Below are 6,207 nucleotides of genomic sequence, written 5' to 3'. Positions count from 1 at the left end.
TTTCAACTTGTTCTAACTTGCTTTGTGCTTGTTGAGGAGCCTCCCAAGGCTTAATTGAGCCTTGTTGAGTGCTTATTGAGCTAAGAAACATCCATTTTATCTGTTTTAAGTGGATATAGAGCATGTTGTAGAAGTCATGGACAATTATGGCAGCTTGACAACATTATTGTATTTTGGCTGTAACTTTTGCATACAGTATCGGATTTAGGCATTCTATAGCTAAAAATGAAGAGTGTGATGAGAGCTACAAATCTGGGCACTAGAGTTGATTTTGTGCATTTTTCTCTATTTCACATAGAAAAAAAGTGTTCTAGTTTGGACAACAAATAATAAATTCAATCGTGCATGTTTGATGATTCGGGGATGCTATTTTGGTACTTAGATGATATAGTTATGCTTTTGGGACTGATTTGAGCTTGCAATAGCTTAGATTTCACTATCATTTTAGTACTGTAATAACATAGCAATAAGCATTTATCAGTGAAAATTTTATGCCTATTCTCATTGATGCTTCAAGGGATACTCAGTGGATGTATTGCTACTTCAGTTTTTATGTATACTTTTTGATTTGCTATGGCATGATTTTGAGTTGAGATTTAAGCTTTGTTACATTGATATTGGCTATGGTTACATGCCATGGTTACTTTAGTGGCTTATATAGTCATGAGCTTGAAGAATCTATTGGGTTTTATACTTTCAGCTTATGCTTCATGCATCTTGGATACTCGAATGTCATTCACATGATGTTTTGAGCTTTGCTTGCTCATTTGGCATTCGACTTTTACTTCAATGGGAGCTACTCGACTTTATGTACTAAGACACATTAGCACTTGGATGTACTACAAAGCATTTGGTTTATGCAATTGAGCTTGAGCTTATCATAGTGAGATAGTGGGACTCATTGTGACATATACATGCTCTATTGATATTTATTAGATGCAGTTACCCTATCGTGAGGTGATTTAATTTCTTGGTGTAGACCTGGTACTTATGCCTGTCAGGGTGTTGTCATTGGTATTTATACGCTTCCAGGTCATGTATTGAGCTTTTACTCAATGGGTTATGTATATGGTAGTTCTTTTCATATACCCTTAAGACCAACCATGTGCATGACATATATGCCTATTGCATGTATGGTTTCTGACACACTCTAGTTTTGATAGTCTTCAATGCCAGTTGTTCCTAGCTTCTTTCTTCTTGGTTGCTCACAGTTGGTTGGAGGCATATTATTGCAATTTATTATAGCAGTCTGTCATTTCAATTTTATGCATTCTATTTGAGGGCAATCACCTAGACTTGACAATCCTTTGCTTACAAGCTATGGAAAACTCATTACTTTGGTATCTCTTGTCTCTCACTTACTTTAGCAATAGTTTTGGGGCTGATTTATAGGGTATTATAGTGGTATCTTGCGCTTCTTTATACTTGCTTGGTCTCACTATGGCTAATGGACAGTACTTGACAACACCTAGAAACAATGCCTAATATTGCAAAAAAAAAAAGCAACATTGTACACAATTGGCACATTGTTACTGACTTTTTACATTAATTTAATGCAGATGCGGTGTTCTTTGTTGCTATTTTTGGAGGACGTGTCTTTGCAGTCTGGCCACAAGAGATGTTGATACAAGGAAGTTTTTGTACGGGAGAAAGGTGGAGTTATAGATAAAATCTAATAGATTTCCTTAGTGAATCCCAACCATGACCAACCAATGTGCTAGCAATATTTGAAGCTCTCCAGAGAAGTATGGAGCCACTTGAAGATGTGATGCTACTTGCACTTGTTATTCTATTTCTCTATTTACTGATTGGACTTCAGTTCTTTGGGTCAGATCTTGATTATCAGTGTATAAGGCAGATAGATGGCCAAATGTCCTACCCTCTATAATATACTATTCACATTTCTTAGATAGAGGACTTAAGTGCCAAGCAATTTAATTTGCAAGAAAACTAGTGGAAACCCCGGCTATGGATCTTAGTCTTTGACATGTTTCCATTATCCATCCTAACACTTTCAAGTTGTGTCACTAGAAGGTTGGAGCTTTGTCATGTATGTTATGGAGGCAGTTAAGTTCAAATATGCAATGGTTTATTTTATTACTCTTGTTGTGATTGTTGGATATTTCCTAGTAAATATTGTGGTTGCTGCAATTAGCGAAGTTTTCCTTCAAGTTCATCATGAGCATCAAGCTCTTTTGAAGAAGAATATAAATGCAAAGAAGTTCAGTTTGTATAATACAACTATTCTAGTGAGCATTATGAAAGATGTGGTACTTGAGAAGGACAATAAATTGACATGAAGGGAAAGATTTAAAATCAAATCTGAACAAATGAGGAGGAATTGTCAATCTGGGGTTAATCCTATGTTTTATGCAGAAAAGATTGTGGGGAATGCTGCATCAATCGATGCTGCAAGGGATGGCGAGTTGCCTATTCGTTTGAAAATTTGCACAAGAGAATGGGGTTGTGAAGATGAAAAGGGCACCATCAAGGGGAGAGAGAGAGAGAGAGAGAGAGAGAGAGAGAGAGAGAGAGAGAGAGAGAGAGAGAGAGAGAGAGAGAGAGAGAGAGAGAGAGAGAGAGAGAGAGAGAGACCCATATCAGTTACCTCATAATCTCTAATAGCCTACTTGAGCGAATTGGAACAACCTTTGTTTCCTTAAAGAAGAGAGCTCCATCTACAAACATGCCCACTTCTCCCTTTGAAGCTTGAAGAGGTAATGCTATGTCTATTGCAGATTTAGATGCCTGGCACACAATGTGTCGTGTCTTGCATGCTTTGATGCAGAATCATTTAGAGGTATAAACTGATATGCCTTCGTCACTTCAAGACTATGAGTTGTCGCTATTTGAAAGGGCTAAATGGAGTTGGAGATCAAGAATGGTAGAGAGAGAGAGTTATCTGATCATTATCGAGAGAAAGGGTGGTTAGTATGTATCAATTAGATGGTTTGATGGATCCCTTCACTTTTGCATTATTGGCGCCTCCTAAGGGTGGTTAGTATGTGCCTTTGAGAAGAGAGAGAGATGTCTCCGTGATCAAGTGGTGGCAGAGATATTCCAAACCTCAATGTCGCGGGTGGTGATGGTAGCGTGCATGAGGCCGGCGGAGACACGCTCCCACACCACCTCAACCTGAAGCATGACGGTAACCATGGGGGCCTCAGTAGTATTAGCCTCTGTAGCAATTGAATGAACTCCATCCTCCTCGGCCTCCTCCGTAAGTCCCTTCTCCTCTTCAATTGGATAACTTCTACACGCGCTCGATCGGAGTACTGAGTGACATGTATGTATCGATAGAGAGATGGATGGATCGCGGATGGAATCGTTGAATTTGGAACTCTAGAGTCTGTTTATGGAGGTGTGTGGGTCACGACTCCGCTCATTGTAGCATTGAATGGATGGCGAGGACAAGAGTGCCATGAATGGGAAAGAGAGAGAGAGAGGCACATTGTTGTAATTCATACAGTGATGTATTGTAGAATCCATCTTATCGTGATCATGGCGTGAATATCCTATTGCATGCGACATTGTATTCATGCAAGTCTTCAAATGCTTGCCCAAATTATAGCCTCTGGGATCTTCCATGATACTAAGTGCGAGTGACAGCTAGCGCTTAGACAATGGCATGCCAAGCTGGACTCAACAAAGGAAGCTACTTCAATTAGGGATGCCAACTATGAACCTGAAAGGATGATCAAGATATAGCCTTGCCTTTTATGGGGAGAGAGAGAGAGAGAGAGAGAGAGAGAGAGAGAGAGAGAGAGAGAGAGAGAGAGAGAGAGAGAGAGAACATGAGAAAGAGGGCGCCATTTTTCTGAATGAATTGGAAAGAGGGAGAGATAAGAGGCTTTCCAAGCCAATCAAAACCAAAAGTTTGCAAAAGAATGTAATTGGAGAGCAAGAGGGGAGAATTGAAATCAATGCTTTGTTATTGAAGATCATCATCATGTCCTTCTCTTGATGCCAAACTTGAGCTTCAATATACCTATCTAGTCTGAAGAAGTGATAGGGTAGGAGAACTATCTTCTGCCTTCCAATCGCTTCACTTCGCTCTTGATTCAGTGGAATCCCGATGGAGATATTCAACTACCCTCTCCCCTTTCACAAGTCATCATCCTCAACTCCATGGAAGCCATAGTTTCAAGTTCAAAACTAATCAAGATTAATCTAAAAGAGTTCTAAGGGGCCATTCCTAAGGCCACCATACACTTGGCAAATAGATCTCGAGAGAGACGAGAAATGATGAGCTTGCAGTGCACAATGATTGGATAGACTTCTTCTTGGTCGGACTACAAAAGGACACCTCCCAAAGACGAAATTATGATTCTCGTACTTTACGTAAGTGCCTTAACTTGTTTAATAAAAATAAGTGATACAATATAAACATTTCTTTGGTTTATAATTTTTATAAAATATCTTTGAACCTGATTTTCAAATTTGAATGGTTGTTTGTATTTATGTATGTTTGATTTTATATTTTAAAAACTAAAAAGAGTTAAAAATGCTTTAAAATGGTTTTAAAATTATATAGATCAATTTTTATAAAATATTTGGTTGAACATCTATGAGATATAATATTGTTCTCATAAGGACTACACTATTGAAAGTTTTTAAAAAATTTCTTGAATTATTGGAAGACTTTTTATATGTCTTAGAAATAGAAAATCGTTATTTTGGATGAAAATTGCATTATTTATTGATAAAAATCATATTTGTAACTTTAAAAAATTAATATATTTTATAGAAAATTAAAAATATAGTTTTTGATATTCTATGTAATTTTATTGGGGTTAAAGAGAAAGAAAAGTAATTTGATGTTATTCCTTTGAAACATTATTAATATAAAATATGGTGTTTTCAACTTTATGTAAATTAAAAGTATTAAGTTATACCATAAGGGACAAGGGAAATGTTCTTAAAGAATATTAGAATTTATGGGTTTGTGAATGTTAGTTGATTGTTTTGAATGTTTGCTAATTAATAAATAATAAAAGAAATTATTATATAAAAGAAAAGAAGAGATAATTTAAAAATAATTTAAATGGAGATGTGTAGATAGATCCGTTGGATCTATGCCACCTTGAAATTAATTCCCTAAGGGATAAACGTCCTAGGTTTAGTATTTTAGTGTCGAGTGTAGAGACCTAGCTGTGAAGAGTTAAGAGACAAAGTGCAATATTAAGCAAGCTTATTGATGTCCTAGACATTAGATTAGCTGGACTACTACGAATGAGTGTCGTAACTATTGAGGAAGGCTAGAGTAAATCATAAAAAATAGTAATATAACCTATTTAGTGCAACAACTCGCAGGAGTTGGCTTGACAACCTGGTAAAAGTGGCTCGGCAGTCATTTTTTGGTGCATTTGCGAGGAGCCAAGTGTACTCGAACGGGTGATTGATCTCACGGGGATATTTAAATTCTAGGTATTTATGAGTGAACATGAGGTCTCTTTCCTACGGGACTATTTTCCAAATTTGCTCCAAGATTGGCAAAGGAGGATATTGGATTGGGTAAGAGACACAGACTTAGTAGAGGGGGGGCAAATATTTTGGCCCATATGGTAGAAATAAATAGAATTAGTGTATCATACCACTTTGATTGGTATTATTGTAACACTTATATCGAACTTTTAGAAGAGTGGTATGGGATGATGTGTTGCGTTGGATACGTGTATCCAAAGGTTTAAAAGTCACTTTCGACATAAAAGACGTTAATAGAGAGGTCACTGAAATTTTAGGCCTAATCCTTAAGCAAGAAGAAAATTTGCCTTATGGAGAAATAGACCCATAGTTACCAACCATTCTAAACCTTCTAAGCACCCATGCAAGCAAAAACCTAACTTTATAGCTTTAAACAAAACATGCAAAATTTTGGAGTATGACAGTAATAGCTATTTCATTAATAGTGGATGAATTTAGAGGAGAGACGGAGACAACAAAATGAAGCTAGAGATCAATGAGTTAGAGAACGAGCAGTGCGACGGGAGGCTTGGCTATTAGAAAGGATTGAGAGGGTGAATGCATTATTGAATTAGGGGATTGACGCTGTGTCTAACTCAACTGTAGAACCTTTTAGGCCTAGTATATCATTCGATAGAACACTGTCAAAAGGAAGTGAAGTAAACTCATATCAATGGGATCAAGCCCCCTCAAGTACTGGTAGTGCCACTGGGGAAAGGAGTAGACAAAGTAGCGAAATTAGAG

Source organism: Lygodium microphyllum, chromosome 2 (genome assembly GCF_053477565.2).
Source record: "Lygodium microphyllum isolate KBCC chromosome 2, Lygodium_microphyllum_v1.1.10, whole genome shotgun sequence".
NCBI lineage: Eukaryota > Viridiplantae > Streptophyta > Polypodiopsida > Schizaeales > Lygodiaceae > Lygodium > Lygodium microphyllum.
The sequence above is the reverse complement of the archived record's forward strand: the minus strand, read 5'-3'. Positions refer to the sequence as shown.